Here is a 12,086-nt window from a genome sequence, read left to right on the forward strand (position 1 = left end):
ATCATTTTCAGCACCGGGAGTAAAACATGGAAACAAAGGCAAACAACATATTCAAAAGTGTCAAACGACACATCTGGTGTTTCATGTTTGCTGGATGATGGTGACATGGCAGCAACTTCACACGGTTAAGATACAGGACAGGCTAATTGACACTGGCTGCTGAAGAAGGCAGAAGGTTAGCGAGGCAGGGGAATGGCCAACTCTTTCACGAACCGTGCTTCAACTTGATCCATGTTTATCCATTACAATGCAGATAAGCATTTAGGCTTTAAATGCACTAAAATGGAGAATAAAACACATTCTGGTATGTGACATCTTTATCGTCAGATTCAAGTTTTAAACCTTTTAAAGGTAGTCTGCAGAGAAACTACTACTAATCTGATAAACTCTTTTTGGCTTTTTTCTTGTATATATGTGATAACCAATTCATATCTTAACAAGTTTCAGCAAACTTAGCATCAATTTTAACACTGATAACCAGCCTTACGCAGCCTGACTACAACCTCTCTGACCGGCAGTTTGTTTTCAGCCAATCAGTACTCTTCCATCAAGATTAGAAATCAGATTAAAATATTGTTACACCTGCATTATTTTTTGGACGTTATTAATTTATCTGTTGATCAGTAGGAGCTACAGAGTTCTCCTGTTTTCTCTGTTACGGACATTTTTATGATGCTCAGCAGTGAGCGCGTGGTATACTGTATTTTTATTTGTCTTGTCAGCTGCACTGGATACATGTAAGTAAGGTTATGAGAGCAGAGAGACAAAGATTTGCAGACCGTATAAGACAAAACAATACGATGAAAGGTGCATAAACACCCCTTAACGAGGAGAATTGCACAGGTAGACGACTGCGACTGTGAGCAACAATCGTAGTGTTGTGGTTGTTGCGTTTTCTATCAGAAAACAAGCGTGAGACTAACTGCACTCTTGTGTAGAACTTTCTTTTATGACCTTCCAGTGAAAATCTAAACACAGCACAACTCACGTATCCCAAGATGCCCCTCACTCCCGCACCTTGCCTCCTATTGGATAATACTGTTACAATAACACCACAGTGGTTATGTGCAACTCCTTGCATATTACAACGAGTAAATCTCGTTAAAATTATAAATAAAAAGGAGTTTGTTTGTTTTTTGAAAGAATATATTTTGCACAGACATCAAGACTCACAATACTGATGAATATCAATACGGACAATATCATTGGTCTGTCTTAGTTCGCTGTGTTTTCTGTGGGTCAAACTGATGCGTTTAGCTTATTTGCAATACTATTAACATTAACTGAGGTTAATAGGGAGGTTTATACTGGTATGAGTAAACAGAGGGAGATTCGCTTCTGGAGCGCTGTCATGCTGTCTATCTACAAACAGTTATGTAGGTAAAGTAAGTGTTTATTAAAGTGTTGATCCGTCACATGCCACCATAACAGATTCACCTTCTACGAGTCTATGGATGGATGGGAAAACCATTTTTATCAAAAAATATCCCTATATATACTGTTTGTTGTTTTGATGATGGTGGTCAAGAGTGTTATCTGACACGTCAGTCCATCACCTACTATAGGTCTTCAGTTTGGTTGATATTTGGATTAATAAGAGACAGTTTTTCAGGGAATAAATTTTCCCAAATAATGGGAGCAAAAAGCTTGTGCAGCACAACAGAGACTCCAAACCCACCACTTTTGATTTGTCACCTGTCTGTATAAATATGGTGTTTGGCTCTGCGGCAGAACTATATAACTTCTCTCAAAATCCAAATTAAATGACAAATACATGCCTCTAATTCAAAAACCGAACCATAACTTAATCAGTACATGTAATTAATGGGAGATGGAGCAGATCAGTGACTCCCTGCAAAAGGACAGCTGTGACTTTAAGCTCCAGTAATAACTGCGCTCTTCTAGCAAAACAACAAAGGCATCCATCTCTTTCCATGTGCCAACGCTGGTATCTGAAACGATGAGAGGAAAAACAGCTGTGCACATTGGGTAAATCATTTTTTTCAAAAATAATAATAGATGCCAAAATAAATTTGACTATTATTGGCTTAGAGGAAACTTTTCAAATAAACAGGTTTATGGTAAGTCATATCACTTGGCAGTCGATCATTATGATCACTCCTGGATTGTCCCAGAAGGTGGCATATTTATTAGTATGCAACAGATGTGGGGCATGCGTTTTCCTTGCTTAGGCTCGTGAAATTGGTCTTTTGGTGGCAGTATAAATATGATGAACTGTAGCCTATAACAGGCACTGGATGCCGCACAAGGACAAAACGTCCAAATGAGCAGCAAAAGTCACGTTGTAGCTGCTTTACAACGGTGCCATCAATGATTGATCTACACCCCGCTGAGCCACTACAGGAAACAAAGTATAGAGCCTATAATTTAGTTGGAAAACAATGCGTGAGACCGTCGGCTTGCGCATCCATTTCAGCACAAGCATTCCCTTGTGCAGATAGATCATTAAACAACCAGGCGCTTTGCAATATGGTGTAGTCAATGTCACTGAAAAGATGGGACAATAAAGTGAGATAGGGGGGTTGCAACAGCAGGGAGAGAGCATGGAGATGTATTAATGTCACATAGGCTTTAGCTTGCCTCCTTAAGCCCTGCAAAGAGTCACCCAAGCCAATTTCCATTATCATATTGATTGAAATAGTTCATCATAGTGTAATTTTAGGTTTATCGCCACCCGGTTGGGAATAAGACCAAAGCATTATCCAACAAAAGCTATTGTTCCAGGGGACATTTCGCTGTTCCAGTTCATTGATGGAGTTGATTAAGTTTAAATGAAGCAGACACTGGATAAAAGTGAGGGTATTGACCAGCGAGCGGTGCGCCGCGCTTGAAAAAGCCTGATACATGCGGAAAAGCAAGATTTGCTAAATGCTCTAATCTTCAATCAAATCTAACATCAATACAGACAAAGTTTGGTAATGAGAGATTCAATGAAGCATGCAGCAGAGAGAATTAATCCCCCTCGCCTAAACTGAGTTCAACTTTGAAGCTTGCTCCTCAGGATAGATAGTTATCTAAATGCTAAATAAGTAATGTATAGTACTTTTCACAGCATACTAATCATTTGTTCATTTTGTCTCCATTATTTGTTCTCTTGCACTTCCCGTTGTTGATCTGGTGATTAGATCAACCTTGGATATTGGAGGAGAATAGAATAATGAGGCTGCTGGGGAGATTCGATGCACAGCTGCCTGTAATGTTCAGACCTGTGGGGCTGCTGTCACTACATACTGTTACACTTCACAGAGCGGGAAATTGGCCAAGAAAAATGAAAGACATTTAAATAGCAGAATAATGATTTGTTCACACTAGCCTACGAGTTATGAGGAAATAATGAATACTCAAATTAGCGGGGTGCAGAAAAATTCTAAATTTAGAGAAGGTCACGTGTGTTTTTAATTCAGTGTCACACAGTAAAAATCAGGGGTTCATTACCTTGTTTTGTTTTTTTGGCTTGCGACCTTACATACACCCACATGAACTGAGGAATTAGGATTATTTTGTCTGCTATGTTTAGTCCACAAAAATGAGTTAAGTAATTAATTACAACAATTACTGTATATTAAACTGGACAAAACCCTGCATGTATAAAGTGTTCAAATGAGATTAAAAGGTAAGCTCACAGAAACCATTCCCTTTTCAGCAGATCCTGCAGAAAACACCCTTCTTGGATAAGCATGTCCAGTCACGCCTATGGACATTATAAAATCATCAGATTGCCTTTGAAATAAAGTCTAGTTTTCTTTGGATACTCTGCAAGCTTGGGCTTTAAAGAGCACTCTTGAAGGCAACATCCCAAACTCCTTATAGAGAACATCAGTGTAGCCTTCAGTGATTTTACTGTATACTTTTTTATTGAGTTATGCCAGTGATCTTTGTCCTGTCCCACTAAAATATTTGAATCTGTGGTATTGTGGATCTTTTTTAGGCCATTCTTAGTGCTTGATTGGCATGGCTAGAGTCCACTTTTGGTCCATTCATGGTAAACAAGGTCCCCATGGGTGAGGATCATTGAATAGAGTGTGAAAATGATGCACTACGGCCTTTGCAGTCAACAGCTCTCAACCAAGCCGATCATCTTTTTCAGTTTGTGGACTGACATGATGATCAAAACACCAACTGAGAGATCTTTTGGTGTTCATTCGTCCAGTAAAATTCCAGACACTTGAAGATTTATCACTAAGATGCACTGAAACCTTTCCAGCAGGTTGTGAGCCGGTTTATCTTAGTTTTTATTTTAATCTGACACCACTCTGTATTTATCAGTCATGCTTTCATGTCCATACAGCTGCAAATGCACTTTCTAAATATTTGTAGGTTTTCACAATCCCCAGAAATAATTGCTATATGTCTAAAACAAACAAACAAACAAACAAAAACGCATTATTATTGTAGTGACTATCATTTTCTTGTCCTTGCTACATTAAAGTTCAGAAATCACTCTTCGCACCAATAAGCTAATTTATGGACATTCAAATGGAAATTCAAGTTAAGAAGCAGATCTTGTTCATTTCTTTCTTTCCTGTTTGTGACGCATCTGACTTTGTTAGAGACCATGTTGGTGACGTCCACCTGCAGGTTGAAAACCCCTCGACTTGGCCAGAGGGCTATGCAATGTCAGGTACAGCCCACTGCTGAGTTACTGTGATACTTCTACCAAACCTTGGAATGAGCTAATGGCATTCAGAAAACAGCTTGTATCTGGCACCAACAGCATAAACTTTCTGTACCTCGCGATGATCTGATGGCATCCTTCAGACTGAAGCTCGTATACTGCATGCAGGAATAAATCCGCAAAAAAAAAAAATAAAAAAAAAAATCTATATTTCTCTATTTTAAATATTCATTTAAAACAGAGCTTTCATGGTGAAGAATTAGAGTAAAATTAGAACACCGCGTAATTAACCCAAATTTCCGGAATGACCTCGTGACCAAATAGTGTGTCACGTGACCGTTATTCAAACCTGCCTGGCGGTTGAGGAAGGATGTTGAGGAAAAATGAATAACAATAATTTTATTTTTGCTTATGTGTTTATTTAATGAACCATTTATATTTTACGTTTTTTGACTCTCATTTCTCACAATAAAATAAACTTTGCGGTGAGATTTACTGCAAATTTGAAATTTGAATCTCAAGATCACATATCCACGCAGAAATTGTCTGCATATAAAAAATTGATGTACGTTAGATTTTAGTTGAATGAATGCAAGTTGATAGTGCCACATTAAATAACCTGTTGTGTGTCAGCTGAAAACTAAATACATTAAACAAGATTACAGAAACATCACTCAGATTTTAAAACGGCACTAGGCTGTATTTATCGCTTTTTGAAAGGGGAAAAAAAATTAAAATTAGCAAATAACCCATCGCGAAGTCAAAAGTATGAAAGTGAAGTTTGTTTAATTCTTATTATTGATTAGTATTATTTCATAGATTGCTGTTTGGTGGTTTAAAACACCATAAACCATAACCATAAACAACATTTAAAACAGCAATACAAAATCCAAAAATATAAAAAGTAAACCACAAAAACAACAAAGTATACATAATTTATTTATTTAGAAATGTAAACGCATCTTCAGCCAGCATTGGGGATTGTTAGTGGTGCACTTAAGTGTATTTTGCTTGTTTTTTTTCGCTTCTGTAAGTTATTCAAACTGAAGCAGCCGAAGCGCAACTTTTCTCTCTGAAATACACAAGAGCAGAAACACAGCCTATAGCACGCAGACGAAGTGCTCAAGTAAATATTCTTGGAACTTCCTTCATTGCTGCTGAGACACCGCTTACTTCTAGGAGATGTTCGTGGTCACGTGTGAGTCACACCCGTCCAGCTGGAATAAGAAGGTGTGCAGAAGGTGCGTGCGCGTTTGTGTAGCTGTGTTCAGTCAGTGGTGCAGCTGTTGGTCGTGGCAGTCCACAGTGGAGCATCCCTGAAGGTGAGTGAGTGCTGCTTCTGCTGACATGTAGCCTGGTACCACATCACAGGTGACAACTCCCCGCACTTGAAGTAAATGTTACACACGCCTTGTGAGGTCTTTCTTTTTCTCCCTCTCTCTCTCTTTCTTTGTAAGAAAGGCTTCCTGCTGGCTACGCCCTGATCCACTTATACTGAATGTGATTTAAATTTAGATTTTTTTTAGAAATAATATATATATATATATTTGGTTGCCAAATCCATCAAATTCACGTTTATCATATTATTGTTTTTTTTTATTAATATTATTATTCAGAGGCATCTATATAAAGCTTTTCAGTGACACCCATTGGGTCTTAAGCGGACGAGACTTGTTATCAGTCTGTCTTGACTTCCCCTATTTATTTCCAGATGCCACCTCATTATTTACATTTACTGTTTGCAGAATGACGGTAAGTGTTGTCAAGCGCGCGCTGAGTGGATTTTTCAAACCTCTCTCTCTTTTTTTCTCATTGTTGAGAGATGAGCTGTGGGACACGAAGTCTGAGCTGTGTGTTGTCAGAATCCCATCTAATCTGCATGTTTGTTTCTTAAACAGGGCATGTTCGCTTATCCCCCCTTCTTTTTCTGCAAATCGACAGGAGATGCAACCCGGGAGAAGTGCAATAAAACAAACTCTTGCTCTCAAAGGTGTGCGCGGCTTTGTACCGGCGCGTTTTGCCTGTTAGCTGCACATCCTCTGTCTTTTCATCTGTCAGTTATTCCCCCTCATGTTTTGTCATTTGCTCTGTATATTCATTTGTCGCCTGGATTTTTTTTCTCCTCAATGCCAGCATACACCCGAGGTTGTAATTAAATTTCTCCCTCAGTGCGACAAAAGAAAAAAAGGAGGATTTTTTTCTTTTTCTTCTTTTCTTTTTTTGTTCTGAGATACGTTTGATTACTGGCGTGATGATGAGACAGTCTGTGTAGCTTTTGGAGACGTGTGCGTCCTGAGAGCAAGGTGGGGATGTGATCTTTCAGTAGCCACAATAGATTCATAAATAACACATAAAATAGTATCGAAAAATAATTAAATGAATCAACCAAAAAAGAAGGCCTTATAAGGGGGTCTGGAAGTCAAGTTGGCTTTTGCTACTGTTCTTTATCTTTCAGAGGAAAGAAAAAAAGAGTCCGTCAAACTGTAAAAGGCCCGTGTACCTAGACCTGACAGATAATCCTGCGATATGTATATCTAAAGATATCACAATACATTGAACAGTAGCGCTTCTGACAGCTTGAATTGATGCAGAAATTTTAAAAAAGGAGACTATACCGAGTTTGTGATTTTTCTCAATTCCCTACTATTATTTTATTTTTATCTGGCTGCTTATTATTGTTGATTATCGGTTTCAGTGGAGCCACTTTGTGCAAAACGGCTGATGTGTTTCTCCTCCTGGCTTTCAGGACGAAACGAACAGCGCCCCCTACTGTTCAATGGTGAAGGTACACATTGGAGTCAACACATAAAAGCTCATAGGCCCAGTGGTTAGTAAACAGTTTTTAATCCCATAGAGCCGTTTCACACCCCTCTACGTGATTACAAGGATACAGTCACACCCGTAAATAGATTTACTTCCTGTGTTAATGGTTGCCAAACGTTTATTAGCTGCTATTATTTTATTATTATTACTATTTTTGTGGTAAAAGTCTCAGAAATAAAATATAATTTAAAAATAAATAATGAAATAAAAAAGATTGAATCAGCGTGGGTGAAAGTGCATGTTTAAGAGGAAAGCGGTTCCAGCAGCCCGGGTGTAATATGATGGATCACTACAGACACTTCCGCCCCAAAACAGACACGCTAAAGATCAGATTTTTTTTTTTCGACAATTGATTCTTTGGCTTCACCCGAACTGCTGTCTGAATCGTCATTTCTGGCTCATATTCTACATTTCTCCCCTCATCCAAATCAAAATCTCTGCGCTCCTATAGGGCTTGTCAAGCCTCCAGTTTAGTGATGTAAAAGGAGAAGAAGAAGAGGGGGAGAAAAAAAAGGAGGTCAGGCTGAGCCCGGCGGGATACAGGGCAGCTGCTCCCAGACCAGTTTCCCCCCATCACACCTACTGCAGCTCCAGTTCTAAAGGCATTTGGTTGGCGGAGTAATTAATAGGAAATAATGATGTTGCCTTAGGTGCCGCATCACCTCCGAGGACGACGTGTTGACTGCATTATTAATCTCCTTACTGTAAATGACACATTGATGCTGATACTTATTTAAATTCATGTGAGAGAGGTGCTCAACTGAACTAATAGGTGAAGCCATAGAAGAAAAATTACACAACTTAATTAATTAAAATACCACAAAAGGGGTGAGCTCTTGCTTGTAAGCTTTTTATTTTAATTGTGAGTTTTTTCCTCTGTTTTAAAATGTTAAATTATAAAGTATAAATCGTAACCTATTATTGACATGTTTCATATCAGAAACCAAGGTTATGCCTCATTTCTCCATAATAATATTTAAAAAAACAAAACAAAAAAACTCAAACCCTGGGAACTACTGCAGATATTGTAATCGCGCCATAATGCACTTGTCTGCCCAATTAGCTGAAACAATTACTGCAACTTTGACTTTAATTACGTCTCAATTTGAAGCCTCGCTGCTGGTCTATAATTCAGTGATTAAAACCCTCTTTTGCTTCAGTGCCTTTAGGGCAGCGCATGATTAGGACCTGTCAGCTGCTGGAGTGAACGGAGCCAGCCATGCGTGTTGTGCAACATGACCCGCTGTTGTTAAACCTTGTCAACATATTAACCTGAATTCCCCAGTCATTATGAACAGAATTGGCTACATATGAAGAAAAAAATGTACACATATGTATGTGTAATTGAAAAAGAAAACAAAAGAAGGGCGGTATTTTTCTCTAACCAGGGACGTGACGTCACGAGTGTCCCAAGGCCTGTTTTATGAAAATAAAAAGAATGAAAAGTAGCGCACGCTGGCTACGACTTGGGCACACAGAATCAAAGTATATCGTATAGTATTTTGTTAGCTATATGTCGACTTTAGACCGCAGATGATTATCCGGTGAATTGCATTCAGTTTCATTATGCTGGTAAAAGTAGTCGCTAAAATCAAGAGTCATTGGAAATGTGATCATTATATGTAGACAAACAAAAAATAAAGAGGTTTGACAAGAGGAGAAAGACTGCTTTGGGAGGGCAAAAAGGTTCATCTGAAGCACATTTGATCCTTGTCAAAATATATTGATTCATGTTCTTTCAAGAGACAGTTGATGTCTTCCTTAATTTCTGACTGGCCATCTGGACTGACTGATGAAAGCTGACTCTTGTTTTCTTTGTAGGTGAAGAGCTAATGTGTCAGAAAGTCAATAACTATGGAAAATGATTAATACCTGTAAATACAAAGATTTGGCAAATTTCCTTTTGAGGCCATTCACAAAGCCCAAAAAACATGGGTATTCCAATGCTCATGCTTAACATAACCCATATTTATATTGCATAGAGTAGGTGAGATTTGGAGAAGTTTGCAGGAGTGTCCAGGCAGCTGCAGTGGATGCAGACTGGGGCATAGGTTTTATGAATCTCCCCTCAGCCACAATCAGTGCAAGCGAGTTTCCTTTGGTGTATCCAGGGGTGAATAATTTATAGGAGGATAAAAGCATTTGTGGTTGAGAGCTAGACAGTCAGACAGTAGAAGGAGGCTGGCTGGGAATCACCCGCCTTCCTCCCCAGCACCCCCACCCCCACATATCAACCCCTACACATCCACCCAAACCCAGCTCACCCCCTCTGCCACGTGGTGGCCTTGCACGATACCTCCTCGGACGGCTGCTTGAAGTGCAAATCTGTGTTCCAACTTGTTCCCGGTGCCTGTCAGCATGTTTTCCTCTTGTCAGCAGCGATTGAGTGTGGGCCCGTGTCACCCTTGTACCGCCGCTGTAACAGGATCATTGACAGGCCAGTGACACTGCCCAACCAGATAATGGAAACCTATTGATTTTTCTTCTCCTTTTTTTCCTTTTTTCTTTTTTTTTTTACACAGACAATATGTGGCACTTCTAAATAACTGGCCAAAGGAACAGGTCACGATCAATGCTCCTGACCTTTGATTCACTGCTGCCACAGACACTGAAAAAATATATATATTTATTTATAAAAGCATAGCTAATAAAAAAGTCCTTCTGGTTGATGCATACTCTTTTGGGATACTGCCGTACGCATCATAAAAATTGAAGTAATTGAAGGTTTTTTTATGCTGCCCCTGATTTTGATTTGCTAAATTGACAGAAACTGTTACCTCTGAATTAAATGCGTGTTTCGCTCTTTGTACGGGGTTAGCGCTTGCGGTTTTAATGGTGAAATCTCCAGAGAGGAGGCCCCTTTGATACCCATGGAAATGATAAGCATGCATTGGCTGCCTACCATTGGACCCAGTTGGCAGATGGCGAGCAGGTCCTGCAACAACACATTTCTTTTTGTCAGCCTTGTCCCCCTCTCTTGCTCTCTCTCTCTTTCTCTCTCCAGCCAGTGGGATAATGAAAAGCCCAATTCTGGTCATGGCTAACTCAATCTCATTATAATCTCTCCTTTTTTTTATTCATTCAGCCCCTTGGGATGCTGTCTGCCAGCGATGTGGCTTTCAACCTCCAGAGAGAACATCTTTTGAAACAGCCAGGAGACCTAATGAAGTCACAGAGTGGCACAATTATTTCCCAAAGAAGGAGTATTAATGTACTTCAAAATTCCCTCCAGAGAAGCATGATGACAATTGGTTTGTACAGCTTTGATCGCTGCTTTAAATACTGCCCAAGATAAACTGCAGGGTTAGCCCCCTTTGCCACTGGTAAGTAGAAAACCCAGAAGTGGCTCTCAAGCATTAGAAACATCAAATACCCAGCCAGTTCTGCTGCAAAACACTGGAGTTTAAAATAGCACATAGCCCTAATATTACTTTCTGTTGGGAATAATGGTGCAAAATGACACTGAAATGTGCATCTTTCACCCAACTGAATTGCAACAAATTTTGTTAAACATAACAAATAAAATCAGGTTGTGTGTTGTGGGGAAGGGGCTGATTCATTATCACATAAGACACCTTTAGACAGCTGAAAGTGGCAACTCCAGCTGCTGCTGCTAAAAGTTGCATCTGTGCTCTGTAATCAAAGAGACGTTTCTTTGAAATTAGAATGATGACGTTTTTGTCAAAAAAAAATTGCTGTGGTGTTTGAGGTTGTTTACGCCACCACTTTCAGGGCAGATTAAACAGATTAATACATGATAAACACCAATCAACCTTAAACTCTACTCCATTAAATCCACTACAAATTCATATTTTGCCTTTATTTAGATCATATCTTTATTATTTTTCCTCCACATCTTCCAAACAAAGTGACACCAGCACTCAGATTTTCTTTTGTCTGAATGTGAATCTTGTTGCAGCTGAAGATCTGTAAGGCAATGGCCATCCTGCACTAACACAAACAATGAATTTTCTGCTGTCTGAATGTAAAAGACATCACTTACTATATACTGTGAAATATTTCCACTCACAGATTTCAAAGGCACTGCAGGTTTGAAGCAGCAAGAGAAAGTCATTTAAACTCACATCTGGCTTCACTGTTGTTATATTCATGCATGGTTGAAGCTAGCAAAATATTCATTTACTTCCACAAATATATAATTGACTTTAAAATAGATGTAGCAGAACATTAATGGGGAAAATGGGGATAAACAGCAGGACAACTGTGTTTTTTTGAGTTTCTACGTTTACTCACTAACTTTGGATGTTTGTGGCCCATTAAGCAGCACATATTAGTTGTAAAATAAAGTCTAAAAACCAGTTGCAGCTGCGACACAAACCCCAGTGCAACAAATGTCTCATGCCACCACTGACTCCACTACCACTGAATACCAACTTTGTCACTTCTACCTTGCTTTTATTTGTTATCTGTGCCAACATCGTAATTTAACAAGGTTGAAACAGCCTGCTATTGAGCTAGGAGACACTAGCCAAATCTACTGGAGTGATAATATCTGAAAACTGCCATTTAATAGGCTAATGACACCAATGTTTGGGTCTTACAGGCACTGGTTCTGCTTTTTGGTTACAAACAAACTGGCCAATCAATTTAACCGTTTGTGAATTCT

This window comes from Maylandia zebra, linkage group LG23 (assembly GCF_041146795.1).
Source record: "Maylandia zebra isolate NMK-2024a linkage group LG23, Mzebra_GT3a, whole genome shotgun sequence".
Classification (NCBI taxonomy): Eukaryota; Metazoa; Chordata; class Actinopteri; order Cichliformes; family Cichlidae; genus Maylandia; species Maylandia zebra.